Source organism: Anser anser (genome assembly GCF_964211835.1).
Source record: "Anser anser genome assembly, chromosome: 1".
In the NCBI taxonomy this organism is placed as follows: Eukaryota; Metazoa; Chordata; class Aves; order Anseriformes; family Anatidae; genus Anser; species Anser anser.
This window is the reverse complement of record NC_139720.1, coordinates 25649007-25666401: the sequence shown is the minus strand read 5'-3', so window position 1 is coordinate 25666401 and position 17395 is coordinate 25649007.

The following is a 17395-nucleotide window of genomic DNA, read 5'->3' as shown; positions in this document are numbered from 1 at the left end:
AGTGGAATAGCAGAATGCACGAATGCTGAAAAGAATGTAACTGAAGCTAAGTAGTTTTGCATTGAAAACTATCTTATTCACCCATTCTGGGTTAGTCTAAGGCTTCTTGGGGGATCTGCCTAAAACATGAGGGTCTCCAATAGCTGGGCTGTCATGACTTGACAAATCTTTTTGTTGGAGCATCCCACTTTGAGTAGCTTTCATATGGCCAAGATGACCAAAGCCTGACTTTAAAGGTTGCTGGTTACAGTGCCAAGGGAAAAGGAGCTCGTCTAAATGAATAGTTAGAATTTGCACTCAAAAGCATTCAGATTCAGTCAGAAGAACCTTGGGCCAGACTCTTCCACATGCAAACAAATGACTTGTTCATGCATATAGATGGAACAAAGAAGGAGGGGAAAGCTTGTGAATATTTAAAAAGTTGCCCTGCAAGTTGCTGCGACAACATAATTCTGATTATTTATTTTCTTAAATAAATAAATAAACAGATAAATGCAGCTGTACATTGGGAATAGAAAAAATATATATATTCTTACTCAGATCTCTTTGGGAAAGAGACTACTGATATTTAGGGACATTCCCCAGGCACAAACAACAAAGCTACATCTCCTGAGGACTGCTCCAGTTACAGTAGCTACCACAGATTTGCTTCACAACTTGCAGGGATAATATTTTCCCCATTTTTATTAAGCATTTATCTACACACACTTTCTAGACTAGTTAATCAGACCATGTCTGAACTTCCTTTTGCTGATCGTATTAGGAAAATACAACCTAACACTATTCATAATCAGTAAATATCCCTCACTGTCAAAGAATTTCAACCAACTATACTAAAGCACTACCAAAATATCCTGCAAAGTCACATACTATATATTCCCAATATATGGGAATATATTCAAACTAGAGAAAAAGTGCAGATTCATGTCCCAGTTATTGATTTCAATTTGATTCCTCTAAGGTAAGTTTATCCAAGAGTATCTGGGAAAAAAAATTGGTCCCTAAATGAGTTTTTTACAAATAAGAAAACTGGCATAAAAGCTAGAAAAGTTAGTCTTCCCTTTTGAATTACACAACTCTACTGTACAAGTTATGCTAGAACCTTAATTTAAACCTTCAAATAATATTTAATCCACAGCTAGTGAAGTGAAGGGGGTCTTTGCTTACTTCCAAATCATGCCACATATTTCCAGAGAACAAGTTTGGGAGCTTAATTGCCTGAGAGGATATAGAAACAGCTTGGGAAAGTAATAACTATTTGGGAACTGACTGAAGCAATTTAACCCATTTAGGCCTTTCACTTATAACGGTATTAATCTCACAAAGGAGAGAAACAAAGAGAATTTTGCTGGCTAAAAAATAAGTCACAGTACAGAGCTCTGGAAAAATGTAGAAACAACCTTGAATACTTCGGTGTTTTTATTTTGGGGGAGGATTTCCATTTGTCACACTACAAGGAAGGCACAGGGCTAAAGACATTTACGTAGTTAGTGTCAAACTAGATAAATCTGAAATCCTTTCAATAAATCCCTAACTGTAAAATGAGTTCAAGTCTGAGCTTTGAGTGAATTTTCTTCTTGTTTTGCTTTTGATTTGCTTGAAATGACAAAACAAGTAAATGAACAAACAGTGAAATCCAGATAAAGAGAAATGGGACAATAGCAGAAGAATGAACACACAAAAAGCTAAAAAATGTTCTTAAAAGAGTATAGTGAAATTTGGCTATGCAGTGGCATGTTTCCTGGCAATTTACTAATGTATTTGCCAAGGGCCAAGTTTAAACCTGCTTTGCATCTCCTGTATCAGAGAGCATTTAGGCTGAAGTACTTTCCAAAGAAGCTGTGGGAAGACCATATGAACCAGTGAGAAGGACATAAGGGATTAGTATGAAGACAAAATTTGTGTATGTACTGATTTTGGTAGCTTCCATACCTATGGCTTCTTAAATAGGTTGTTCTCCCTACTGCACCACTCATGGAATTCCAGCCAGTAGGGATTTATGCTTCTCTGCTGTTTTCCATCACTTTGTCTCTAGAAGAAGGGCATCCGATCAAACTTGTACAGACTGCAGACTTGAACAGGCTTGCTCTTCAGCACGTGGTGGAGCTGGTACCTCCATCTGTTCTACCATGGGAATGGAGGACATCAGTGTGTAGAATGAAGATTTGGAACCATTTCTCTCACATTCTGAATTGCTCAGGAAGCATTTGTAGCCAAGGCCATCCGGCAGATGTCTGTTTCGCTCAGGACTAATATCAGTGGTCATTATGGTCTAATATGTGTCTCTGCACTGAGCCTCCACTGATCAGCTGATTTAAGATACTCTTGCAGATAGATCATCCCGTACATACTTTCCCAGTCAAATAGAACCATGATTATTATTAACATTAAGCATAACACAGAGTTTCAAAATCTATCTTGTAAATGTAAAATACAAGTTTATACTTACAATAAAATATATTAAGTTTATACTTACAATAAAATATATTACTAAATTCCATAAGATATCTATGCCATCATTTTAAAGTTATAGAAAAGAAGAGAAAAATCTTTGCAAGTTAATTGCAATTCTAGCCTAATATGTTATGTGCACACAAACATTAAAGAAATTCCCAAAGTAAAATGTCTTCTTTCTTTTAGTAATTACTGAATACTAAGTCTCACACAGGAAAACATCCAGTCAAAACATCTTATTACTTAGCTGACTTAAAAATATGTACTCTATAACTTATTCCTTGGCAATTTCTTAATATTCTTGTGTTCCTCAGAATGAATACATTTCAATAAATGTCTACAGCGGATGGATTTCTAACAACTCTAATTGACTGAAATTTTGACTGCATTTTCAGCCAATGCTTTTTGTTATTAAAGTAGGGTTTTCCTCTGTTACACTGAAGAAGTTCAATACAAAATGTATTTATTCAGACAGATTTATGCATTTAGGTGTCTGCATAACTGAACAGATTTTCCCTGGAATATTTCATACATCTAGGTAATTGTCTGTGCTCCTAATGATAAACAAACAGTACAAATATTCTTCTCAATAATAGAACGCTACTGAATCTACCTACCTCAGATCTGGTAATGCTCATTTAGAAAAATATTTGTTTTACTCAGAAAAACAAACAAATGAAAAAACAAAAAAAGACAGAGAGGTCATTACACAGGGATAAATCTGTACAGATACGGTTGCACAAGAAGACACTCTGGGAACACATACTGTCTAGCAGAGGTTAACTGATTTGGGACTCATAGGACACAGAGTCAAATCTAACTTCTGTCAATGTTTTACTGTCCTATTTTCCAAAGATCATGTTCCTTTCTTATTTCATTCTCTGTATTTGCAAGACAGAGATAATGAGCTCTATTGTTGAATAGATATATATCAAAAGAGCAAAGCACTTTTTGCCCTGACAAATTTCTACTGTGAATGAGGTGGGACAAGTGATATAACGCAAGACATTATGAGTTTAATTTATCCTGAAAACATCTGGGTTACTTTGTGAAACTAATCTTAGTTCAATAAAAATACTTATGTGACTATTTTATGCTAGAAATGCAGAGCAATAGCAAGAAAAATCTCTGTATTGATTGATGTAGGTGAGCCAAGCTTACAGGTTTAAGATTCTGTTCAGTCCTTTGGGGTCTGTGCAAAGTCCTGCTACTGAGTTGTATCAAACTCCTGTAAACAAAAATCTAAAAGGGTTATTGCAGCTAAAAGTTTATATTGAGACCACTGTACCAATTATGATGTTGGTGTGAAAGTTTTGTTGTTGATGTATGTATCTAAGCAGATCATCTCATATTGGAGAAACTACAGGCCTATTTTTCTTCTCCTTTAAGTCATGAGTAAATCTCCCATTCAGTTCAAGAGGAATAAAACAAGATCCTGAAAAAAATAAATCTGAGAAATTATATATTCTATGCCAAAAGATGCTATCTTGCAAGACCTAATTCTGACTTCAGTCATCTTGCCAATTTCTACCAGGAAAGGCTTTGAGGATGATATTTTATGCTTCAAGTGCAAGAAAACTGGGGCAACAATGACTGAACCATAGTGCTGAGGGAATAATTTATAGTTAATAATTTATTATAGCTTTCTTTCTTCCTTTTTGAACAGTTGTGAAAGAGCATCTTCCTTTCAGCTGTGAGAGGCAATAGCACAGTGTGTCACTCAAGGTGAGGAAGAGGACATAATATACTTTGTACTTATGGAGCCTGCCTTCTTGCTCAAGTCCTTTGCACACAAATCTTTGCATGATGATTTGGTGTGCAGCCAGCTGGATTTGCTGATTTGTGACCCAGTGAGGCCAACATATGGGCTTTAAAGCACCTGAGGAACTACGGCTCTCTGCTGCATAAACATAAGACCCACAGGCCTGGATCAGGGTGTTCATAAGATAAGTGTCATCTGCATGAGTCTCAAACATACTACATGATACAGCTATGAACAGAAGGTTGAGGTTAATGTAAAGACTCATAATATAATAATACTATCTATTTATTCATTAACATTAGCCAAACTGTCTGAAAATAAACTTGGTATTAGTGTAGTTAATAAGCAGTTTACTACAAGTATGGAATAACTAGAGACAGGGAAGATGAATTTGGTTTAGATATTTTATTATTTATCTATAGTAACAAACAGAAATAGTTCTTTGTTTTCAATGCACTGTACCTTCAATGTGAATAAAAGTCTTACCCAAACACTCCTACTTTGTAAATTCCCCATTCTACAAATATTTCTGCCTCTATTTGGTCATATTATAATACCATTTTGACAACATATTAAGTTATGAAGACATAAAATGTCGATTGTGTATTTGATACCCATTATGCTTTTGATGATGATGATGATATGTGACTATAACTAGAAAAAAGCAGAAGATTAGAGGTGAAGTTTTGCAGCTAGTATGTAAGCAGCAGTCACACTTTCTTATTTTGTTCTCTGCATGTCGTGTTAAGGGGTGTAGCCGATTAACCGTTACAGGTCCGGTTGAATTCAGAGCACTGAACTACCACGATCACGGATTCACCAGTAACATATAACTGCCCTTACTCTAGTCGCATTCAATGAGAACTATCACGGCTAGGAACAATGCAGTTAAGTGCAATTTATTACAGCAACAGGTACACAGGTTCTTTGGATTGCTGGCGATAGTTACTGTCTGCAAAAGCAAGCTAGCATGCATGAAATACACAGGTGTGCAGCCTGGAAATTAACGCGTTAAAAGGCACAAAGACTCTATAGAGATTTCTAAGTTTCCGCAGAGACGCACAGTATAACCAAGTGTTCACATCTCACCCAAAGGCGTCCCAGTGTGGGGGGAAGAGAGGCTCAGCCTGTCGACTGATCCCAGGGGTCAGGAGGTCCTCAGGATGGTGTATTCCCTCGGGATGGTATCTCCCCTGACGGTGGTATTTTCCCTTACAATGGTATCTTCCCTAACATCCCCTCTCTCTTAGGCCAATTTATATTATTTTCTATCTTTTAGGTGGAGCTTGAGTGACTCTAGTCAAGCATATCTTAGTTACGATTGGTGAAAAGTTTTCCCATCTCCATTTAAAGGAATAGGCTCTAAGAAATTCAGAGCGCATGCTCAGTGAGGGGGGGTTGCACCTTGGAGGCAGGTAGCTTTTGGGATGGATGTGTGTTTTGGTATTATAATGATATTACAATGAGCAAAAGTACACTAGAGTACATCATTTGTTAAAACATGACAGGTCGTTGGCTCAGGGTAGCAAAAAGTGCGGCTTATTGGTCTCGGTATGCACAAGAACAATCGAGTCCCCACCTGGTCACAGAGCCTAGCCGTGGTGTCTCCACTCCACTCTATACTCTACTGTTCCTTAGAACTAGCACACCAGGTTCCCCCAGCGCGATAGCATCTAAGGTTGGAAGCCTAGGGAACGCTTAGGTAATGCAGCTACACCCTACCCTGAAAGCCTCTTCAGTGGTGTACATTTTCTTTAAAATGCGAATGTTAGTTTTATTTTCCTAGTTACTTTAGGCAATTGCACCACACTGCAGGGCAGAGCAGAACTTAGAACTAATAGCTTATTTTTCATTTTCAATAATTGCATATTAGAACTCCAAGTATGGCTTTCACCAGTACCATCCACTATTCAGCAACAATACATATTTTAAGCAGCCACTCAGCAAATTAATTTCCTAGAATATTCTTGCAAAGTGAGCACGAAATGAGCTAGAACATTACCACGGAAAATTCAATGTTTCATTTAAATAAATATTTGCAGATTTCACCCCTCATTATCTGCTTGGCTATGCTCATCTCAAAAAGAGAGCTTGTAAGTATTCCTTTTTTTGAGCATCAAGAGCTGAAATTTTAGTTCAGATTTTTTAGGGCTGAAAGTCCTTAAAGGAATGGGAAGAAGAGAAACATAAATCCTGAGCATTCTGAAGTCTAGATTTTCTGATTTCTTCATGCATACAAATGTAAATGTATCTTTAAATCATTGGTATACTTATGTATATTATATATATATATATGCATGTACATTATATATATAAATACACACCAACTGACGCAATAATAGAATTTCCATTAAAGATCTATAATAAGTGATCCATTCTAAATTATAAGTTTGGATTTTTTATTTTATTTTATTTTATTTTACTTTATTTTATTTTATTTTATTTTATTTTATTTTATTTTATTTTATTTTATTTTATTTTTGAGAGATAATTATAGAACAGCTGTAGTGAAGACAAAACTACTGTTCAGGTCTTTAAATATGAAGACACAATAAGGTCACAGCAAACTCCTTACCAGAACATTACAACACCAAGACAATGTCAAATGTTTATGGAAATAATATGCATATTGTTGTTTAGGATGAACCTCAGTAAAGGAACACCAAAATGTACAAATGAGAGTTTTGTGTTTCATTTCATCACTAAAGTTGTTTGTTTCATACTCAGACTATATCTGCATACTGATTTGCATGACAACTCACAAGCCCAAACAGAATCATCAATGTCTCTGATTGGCATTTCATCCTTAGGGCAACTAGTGTGAAACACCATTAGGTGACAACTCTCGTTACTGATAAAATGGATTTTGCATACCCAATTAGATAAACTAAGTGGGAATTTTTACTTTAAAAAGGTAGCCCTTTATTCAGTGGCTTCTTTTGGATTACCAGAAGATAAGCATTTTTGACAACAGTGATACTTGACAGCTTTTTACATAGTGGATATATGTTTGTTTCCTTTTCCTATATGAAGAAAAAGAAAATGAGAATGCAACTATATTTGCTCAAGACCTGCAGAAACTAAGAGAAAGGGGAGATATACCTCCCCACTAACCACATTGTCACACTTGCAAAATCAGAGGGGCATGATTTCAATTCTAAGGCAGATTGAGTTTAGGAGAAGCTATGATATATATTTTACATCATGAAAGTTAGGAGATGAGTAGGCTTTATAAATTCTGTGATAAGAACAACAAGATTTGCAAACAGTTCCTTCTTTTTTTCCTCTGAAAGTTGACATTTATTTTACAATAAAAGAGGTTCTAAGTGACCTCATTAAACTGGGATTCAGAATTTATTCTCATATCTGATTATACATTCTTTATACTCATATACACCTCGTCTTTGTACTCATATTTGGGCACTTATCTACTCAACGAATGAACTTTTCCCATCTCTCTCCCTTCCCATTCTCCATTGTGGGTTTATTTGCCTCGAATTTCATTTATCTTTCCTTTTTCTCCTCACAACGCCCTCTCTATTCGCTCCCAATTATCCATGAAAAAGTGATATAGTCAGGACCTTTATTGACACAATTTCCAGCAGCCTCCATCCAAGTGTTGAATACAAAGCACAGATACAACAGTTACTCCTGAAAACTGGAGTGTCTTCTGCCCTTTTTTCCTCTTCAGGTCCTCGACCTGTTTATCCCAGCAGGGCAAATGACTACCTTATCAAGTATCTGCCAGGTGTACACAGCAGAGATCTCTAGAAAGTCCCTTAGTTGCTCCACAGTTTCTACTTTAAGTCACAGACACACTGGAAAAAAAAAAAAAAAAAAAAAAAAGAAAAAAAAAAGTGGGGGAATATGCAGTATGTCACCTTTAGAATATATTTTATCTCTTGGTGTACTGTCACATATTTTTAATCTCCTGTCATAACAAATATAGCCTACCTGTGATCCACTAACACTTGAAGTATGTTTATTTTAAAATTAGATGATATTTTCAATTCTCATAATCACAAATTGCTCTTATTTAACAAATGTTTAGTCTTTCTTTTTAAATGAAGCTTAAAATAATAATAATTTTAAAAAAGGTTTTTCTTTCTGTCATTATTTCTATACCAGTATCATTTTTTGTTTCATTAATGTCAGCATAACTCAGAAATGAGTTTTAGATGAACCGAGCTTCTTTTGCTAACTAAATTTGCAGCAGCAAAGCAAAAAGCATTTCAGGCTCTTCAAAAACATAGTCTTTTTATTATTCGTTGTTGAGAGACTGATGGTTTTAAAAACTAATAGATGCATAGAACTCAATTTTTTTGTTTGTTTGCTTGCTTGCTTTTGGAATCTCCATGCAATACATTGAGGGATTTTGGTGCACTAGAAAATCAGCAGACTTTGTAAAGTTTTTGTCATTTGGCACCTGAAAAACATACACAGTACCATATAATGAAATTATACAGCTGTTACAGTTACACAAGATTGTCTCTATAGTGAAGACATAAAATATACCCAAACAAACAATATGTATGTACATATATATTATATGCATATATATGACATATATTTATTTAAAATAGTTATTTTACAATAGGAATTAAAATGCTTCATGGCATGTGACTGTTCTTTTGGTGAAATTAAATGCACATCACACTTTGCCTTCTCAGCTGTTGCATGCTGCTTAGTTTTCGGTTTGGCACTGTCTACCTATGCAGTCACAGATGGAAAGTCAGTGTGTGTGACGTGCTTTTCACCTGCCGTGAAATGCTTAATTCCCTCCATCCTTTTGTATAAACAGTTTGCAATTCATTTAGTTCTCACACAAGGTATTCCAAAATAACTCAGTAAAATGATTACTATTAACAGTATTGGATTTAAAAGCAATGAAAAATGATCTACTTTTAGAAGTTTTTATATGCTATAATTTCCAGATCTGCAACCTACAGCACAGGATGAGGGATTGAAATTATATATGAGATTCTGCATCTGAGTCTCTTATATGACTTTTACATATTGACTTCTGGAACAAAAAGGAGTAGATTTATGATTTAGTCCCATCAATGTCAATTGCAGTTTCTCTTTCCTATCCTGTGTTAAAAGAACAGAAGTTTCATGTGACACCATACGATTGTCTAAACATCTATTACATGACATGGAAGGGATGTTGACTTAGGACACACAATATAAACAGCTTTACAACGGTAGATTACTTCAGTCCTGAGGCTATACTTTACTTTTAAACCCATGACCTTTTGTACAGAGTAAGGAATATTTCATTGATTTCTTCTTGCTCCCACAGAACCACCCTTAATGCCAAGCAGATTTATAAGCTTATTAAAATCTCCTGAAATATTTTCCTAAATTATCCTTTTATGTAAAATTATCACAAATATTAAGAGGAAAGAGGAATATACTGAAAGATATTGTAAGTAAAGATGAGATGCAATTGCTTGTTTATCTCTACTGGCAACAAATAAAGTTTAGAATACTATCTTAGGATAAATCTTTGATTTTTAGATGGTTAAATTTAGGAGAAATGCATCCCACCTTTCAATGTGCCTTTAAAGAGACTCTGCAGCTCTCTTCAGTTCCTATCTGTGGCTGGTTCTTTAGTGAGTAATACTTGATATTCCTAACAGTATTCATTATAACCTTACAATGTCATCAAACAGGCATATGTCATCCCAAGAATTACTCTTTTGATTACTTGGCTTATTGAATTTTTAATATTTGTACACTTCAAATACATAGTTTCATTGAACAATAATTCAGTCATGCATGCACAATACACAGTGCTAAATATTATTAGGATTTCTTATTGCCACTAGTAATTAAAACTGCTCTTTACAATTTATACTAGTAAACCAGCTTTTTCTGTCATACTTCTTTTTCTGAGCAATAAAGCAAGGTAATTTTTTTCTGATAGATACTGGCATATCATGAGCTGGAGGAAGCAGCATATGGACAAATGTGTTCAATTTTTACAATTTAGGCTCGAATTGTATTTGACTCTACATATTTAGCCTATTTCGATCACTGTGGGAGATGTAAGTAAGCATATAAAATTACAAATTAATCTTACTTACACAGTAGGAGAAAGATTTTATGTCAAGGAGTAAGAGTAACAGGAGTATAATCATAACCCTTATTAGGTTAGTGTATATATTAGATGTACTGTAAAATATGAAACAAACAAACAGACAAAAAAACGGTATAAAAATAGAAGTAAACAGCATCCAAGACACAAGTAAGTTTTCACATAACCATTCTTAAAATGATGTAGATATGCAGGATGGCTCTTCAAAGTCAAAACGCTTGTTCAAGAGTATAACATTAAAAAAGTAAAGATTACTGTGAGGATCAATGCCTAAAAAAATGCTAGTCTTCATAATTATAGACTTAACTGATCATATATGGCATAAAGCTGCAAGTTAAGAATGCACATCTTGCTTTGAATAACTATGGTTTTCCCAGTTGGTTGACATACCCTGTAGGTCCCTTTCTTAAGACAACACACACTGTGGTCAAGTTCGTGTTTATGGATGGGTCTTCACCTGAAGAATCATGAATTTTAAAATAAGGCTTTTGTCCTTCAGTAAGAACTCTGTATTCCCATGCCCACACAAAACCCTGCCAAAGCTCACGGAACTCACAGGTATACGAAATGGTACACTAGCAGTCACTGCAGGCTCAAACAAAAATAGAGGTTATAACGGTAAATTTTATCAGAGAAACCTATATCACAGACTAAGGTAATTAATAATGTGTTCTGAAAAATCTACTTTATGTAGTAAATCTGGGTTTCATCATCTTTTTTTCTTCTGCAAATAGTTTTTCAAAGAGAAAATCTGTAAGTGCCTTTAGTTCAAGAGCATTTAATAATTTTGGCTGAAAGGAGAAGGCTGAAACTGCTTTGACATTTCTAGGCGACATACCTTTATTGTTTTGAAATGACATTTTGCTTTGTTAAGTACCAAAAACAGGAAAATCTAAAAATTAATGCAAATGCACTTTATAATATGATTTTTATATATAAATATATATATAATTTTATATAATTATATATTATATAATTATATATTATATGTTATATATTATAAATGTATATAATATATATATAAATTTATATATAAATATATATATATGTTTTTCATTTTTTTATTTCAGTGGCGCAATCCATGAATTTTAGCTTTGGCTCAACATACAACAGTTTGTTTGTTTTCTTTTCAATTTCTCTGGTCAGCCAGTGAAGTGGAAAATATATATATATATTTCCAGTTCTACTACCAACCATAAATTCCTTTATTTGAAAAACTACCAGCTTGTCAACTGCACATACAGTACAAACCAAAGCAACCAAACAAACAAACAAAACAAAGAAAATCAGAAAGAAATAGAAGTAACTTATCTTTACTTTTTTTAACATGAAATATACACTCAGCTACAGAAAACTTTCTTAGATCAAAATTAAAATGACACAAGCATAGAATTTTCTTACTTCTGTATGAGTGCATGCATGTATACAACTTTTTCCTTATGTCATTTCTATTCTTCTTACCATCATGATATTTACATTGCACCAAAGCAAATGGCAAAATATACCTTTTTCAAACATAACATTGTATTTTGTTATTTCCTGGAAGGCTGAGTGCATTTACCCAAACACTATATTTAAGGTTTTTGTATGTGATGAAATGTAATAGAAGATTATGAGTTCAGAGGAAAGAAAAAGCACAATTTTGTTCTGCTTTTATATCTTGGGGAGAAAAAAAAAATCTTTACTGCCGTTTGTTATTTTTAATAAAGACAAGAGCAAAGAAGATTATTTATAGTAGAAAAAGTATTTCTTTCATAGTAGCAAGATTTCTTCAGTGGTAGAAATGATAATAATAATTAGTTCTACTTTTGAAATTACAGTTTTTCATGATACTCCAACAAAAGTGTAGGTACTAAAATTCTTCTTCCAGTTACAGAAGTTTAAATCTAAGTAAATCTGTTCACTTCAGTGTATTTAATCAGACTCACAACAGTCTGTATAAAGCTGAAGTGAATTGGCTTGCAACAGTAAAATCAATCCTTGCTGAATTTTCCTAATATTGCATGCAGAATATGAACGCTGCTCATTGTGAATTTTCATATATGGTAAATTAATTCTAGTAAGTTTGCTATTATTAATTTGTTTAACAACTTTTTTTTTTCTGTAATTATAATTTTGGATTGTTTTTATTGCATTTTAAATACTAAAATGTCAGAAATTTTATCCTTTGTTTAGCTCTTTTAATACTTTATTAGTTAAAAAGAGAAATATTTTGTCTGGTGTTACATTAATTCAATGACTGAAACATTAACATCTATTATTTATACAGTTTATCATGGATCAATACATCTTGACGCTGACTAAGAAAATCCATTTACACTTAGGCAGTTGCACTCAGAGCTGTAATTTTACCCATGTGGCAGCATAAGGAAACACAGATAATTCAAATTGGACCTTTGCCTGATGGTACTAAAGTTAATAGGAATGACAAACAAGGGATTTATTTTAATAATTATGACCCATTCTAGCATTTTCATGGGTGGTAAATAAGAACTTATTCTTGTGAGGTGCTCAACATTCTTAGATGTCATTAATTTCATTAGAAGCATAGTACTTTTTAGGAAGTGTGCATCGCTAGCTCAGAATTAGGTTCCTAATTCCTTGCAAAGAGTTTGAATCGTTAGCATATTTAGAGCTGTCTCATTTGTTCTCTAGTCTTCAGGGTCTGAATGCACTTAAACATTTATGACATGTCACTGAAAATGTAACACTTGAAAAATACAAAAAATTGCCCCAGGGTTTCAACCACAAAATGATACGGCAGGAAGAAATAGGAAAGAACATAACTGTGGAGTTTCTTGAATATTTTCACAGAATAGAAATAAATAGAATAGAAATTTTCATAGACTAGAAAAACTGTTTCTTAAAACTTCTGTTCTCTCAGTTCTCTAAGTTACAGAGATCAGGGATAGCTTTTATCCTGGGAATATTGAGCTTTATCCCTAACCAAAGTTCATGAAGTTCAATTTTACTTAACAGTGACATGCAGTGAAAACATAAAGCAACAATATCATGCAAAATGAAACAATATAGATACTTTGTTGTCATGACAATATTAATGACATAAGTATATTTAATTGTTATATAGTGGAAAATAGGGGAAAATACAGTTATTACCTTGTTTGTCAATTTCTCTTCTGTAATCTCTTTTTCATGCTCACCTGAAGTTATTACATGCCTGTCTCTGCCAGTTTGAGGAAAGCCAGAAAAATCGCCATTATATAAGAATTTGCATGAATTAACAGATTCCCATAGGCACAGTTTTTTACTAATGTTTAAGCATATTACACAGTTGTCGTGCAAAGGTTCACTTCCATAGCATCCCTTAGTGGATGACTTTCTGACTTTCTGGCCATGCCACAAAAATTAACAGGTCCTTTACAAATTAAGGGTCTTTTTTTCTTTTTTTTTTTTCTTTTTTTTTCTTTTCTTTCCAGTGACTGATAACTACTCTCCTCTTGTTAGTATTATTGTGATAATGAATAACCTGAATGGCCTCAAGTTGCTCCAGTGGAGGTTTAGGTTGGAAATTAGGAGTCATTTCTTCTCAGAAAGAGTAGTCAGGCATTGAAACAGGTTGCCCAGGGAGGTGGTGGAGTCACCATCCCTGGGGGTGTTTAAGAAAAGGTAGGACATGGTGCTTAGGTACATAGTTTAGTGGGTGATGTTGGTGGTAGGGGGATATTTGGACCAGATAATCTTGGGGGTCTTTTCCAACCTTAATGTTTCTATGATTCTATAATGTTCTTTTAAACCTCCATTAACGTTCTTTTAAACCATCCATAAATAGCTGCCCATAAACACGTGTCCAAACAAGTCTATTTTTATTATTTTCCCTGAGATCCCCACAAGCTAAAATGTGTTAGACACTGACTAGTGTCTAAACAGGATATGTCACCAAAGAGCTATTGTTCAGGAGCAGCTGCTGACTTAGCTCTGGTTAGTAGTAGCTTGATCAGATGGCTACTTTTTGTTTGTTTGTTTGTTTTGGTTTGGTTTGGTTTTGGGGTGTGTGTGTTAGTAGCTGTGGAAAGGCTGCAGAAGGTTTTATTACTGACTTTCATTCTTTATTGTAATCTTCTGCTGCAAAACAGGGACGTGGCAACCAGGCAAGAACAACCCTTCTGCTGTTCCGAGTATGTCCAGATCTCTATTTTCCACAGTAAGTTGGCTAGAATCTCTCTGAATTAACATATCAAAATAAGGAGAGATGGCAATTTGTAGCCTGGTTTTCTAGGTAATTGAGTAAATTTCCAAGTAATTGAGTGAATGCAATCATTTCCCATGTCAGTCTGTCTGTCAAACTCACAGTAATTCTGGAACATTATTTTAGAGGGGTAAAGAGCCTAAAGATAAGCAGTTTTTATAATTTTATGAGAACTGGCAAGTGGATGGAGAAAAGACACTCTTATTATTAATCCTTGTGAAAGATGCTAATGAGATCAACCTTTCTTAGATGTCAGAGACAGGAGGGAAACCAGACATCATCAGTTACGCTGCACACAGAAATACTCAAAAAAAAATGTCCATGTTATCTTATCTATATATTATCTTCTGTTCTAATTGCTAGAACTGGAGGATTAATTAGAGGGTTACGGCATGGGTTTGGAAGGGTTGATGTGCCATCTAGACAACACTTCCATTCAGCATAACAAATAAAACTGGGTGACCAAACTCATTGTAACTTACATGACTGATTTGCTGAGGCTGAGGCAAAGAGAGAAGAAGGAAAGAAAACACAAACAGACTTTAAGCCATGGCAGATCTCTCATTGATTCTGGAACCTTGAGCTATAAAAATTGCTTCAGGTTGTTACTTTTAACAGAGCACTGTTTACAGATTCAGAGAATCAGAGAATAGTTTGTGTTGAAAGGGACCTTAAGGATCATTTAATCCCAACCCCTTACCATGGGCAGGGACACCCTCCACTAGACCAGGTTGCTCAAAGACCCATCCAACCTGGCCTTGAATGTTTCCAGGGATGGGACATCCACAGCTTCCCTGGGCAAGCTGGTCCAGTGTCTCACCACCCTCTGAGGGAAGAATTTCCTCCTAATATCTAAACCTCCCCTCTTTTGATTTAAAACGATTACCACTTGTCTTATTGCCGCACTGTCTGACAAAGAGTCCCTCACCATCTTTCTGGAAGTACTGAAAGGCCTCTATAAGATCTCTCCAGAGAAATATTCCTACTGCCCAGTGTTTCATCCCTCTGCTTTCTATTGCTTTAATGTGAATTAGATTTAACAGTGTTTTTTTGTTTGTTTGTTTGTTTTTCCTTTTAATTCATATGGTGTGCATCAAATATCTAGACTGTAATTGCTGCAGTCTTGAGGCTGTTTTATGTTATGTTGCATAGCAGTTCTTTCCAATGACTGTGTAATGCTACATACACTACCAGAAGGAAACTGAAGATCTGATACTGTGATGATTTTTTTCCTTGCTTTAAGTAAGTTGTAATTCAAGTTAGATATTTTCTTGCTATTTTATTTATGAACAATAGAAAATGTTTTTAACTGGTAAACAAAAGTACAGTCTCTTTATGAAGCAAGAAGGATGTTATTGAAGCATACTTCTTTTAGCTTGGTGGCAACAATTTTCCGCAAGCCCTCTGCTGACTTAGCCTCATAATTTGTGACAGAATAACTTATGCTGAAAATTGCCACCGAGGTGAACTTTTGTTCATCTATCAATAAAACATTTGTTTAAGTTTCTGAAGAAGCTAAATAATGAGTAAGTCTAGTTTGTCTCTGTATCTACTCTGCATTGGTGCAGCCTCACCTTGACTACTGTGTGTAGTTTTGGGCACCACAGTACAAAAAGGACGTGAAACTATTGGAGAGTGTCCAGAGAAGAGCTACAAAGATGGTGAAGGGCCTAGAGTGGAAGACATAAGAGAAACAGCTGAGGTCATTTGGTTTGTTCAGCCTGGAAAAGAGGAGGCTGAGGGGAGACTTCATCATGGTCTATAGCTTCCTCACAAGGGGGAGCAGAGGGGCAGGCACCGATCTATTTTCTCTGTTGACCAGCAATAGGAGCCAACGGAATGGAGCCAAGATGTGACAGGGGAGGTTCAGGCTGGAACACAGGAAACGGTTCTTCACTGAGAGAGTGGTCACCCACTGGAACTCGCTCCCTAGGGACTTAGTCACGGCATCAAGCCTGTTGGAGTTTAAGAAGCGTTTGGACTGTGCACTTAGTCATATGGTCTGAAATCTGATTTTTGGGTAGATCTGTGTGGAGGCAGGAGTTGGTCTTGATCCTTGTGGGTCCCTTCCAACTCAGGATATTCTATGATTCTATGATTAATACATTTTTGGATGCATATAAATCATAAAGACTGATAAATTTGATGTGATTTTCAATTTTAACTTCTTGATTTTATGGCTGTTAGTACTGATACCCCAACATCTAGTCTAATTAACAAATTTCTCAGGACTTGTTAACTTCTTAGTTTTACACCCTTATTTATTTACACAGGAAGAAAACTGGTCTTAGCCATAATGAAAAAAGGCTAGCTTTATTTATTTATTTATTTATTTATTTTCAGTTTAATATTTTTTAATTAAGTTCATGCAAACAATCATATGAGTAATGTTTCACTTTAGTAGAAAGACTCCTCGACATTCTATTTCATCCTTTCTTCCTATTGGAAGTTTGGATTCAACATTCACTGCAGCATTACCATGAGGACAGCCACAAACATTTCATTTCCTCCCTAAGCTGGAGAAGTTTCTTGCTATAAAGGACTGCTTTCTCATTGCAGTTTATGCAATTATAAAGCAATCATTAACATGAAAGAAGGTTTATATTTCCTGCTCTGAACTGTGGTACAGGGGCTATTAGCAATTACTGGCATAAAAAGTGCCCCTTCAGGCATCTCTCCAGATATTCTCAGGTTTGAAGAGTTACCAGCTCCATGCCAGTCTGCCACTTCTCCCTCTGCTAAGAGCTGGATGGACAAAGGAAGTAATTTGTAATACAAGATAATAACTATTCAATCTACTAACTTCTGAAAAATGTTCTATAGTCATTTGTGCCAGTGAATGACACATTGTTTCTATTAACTATATTTTTGC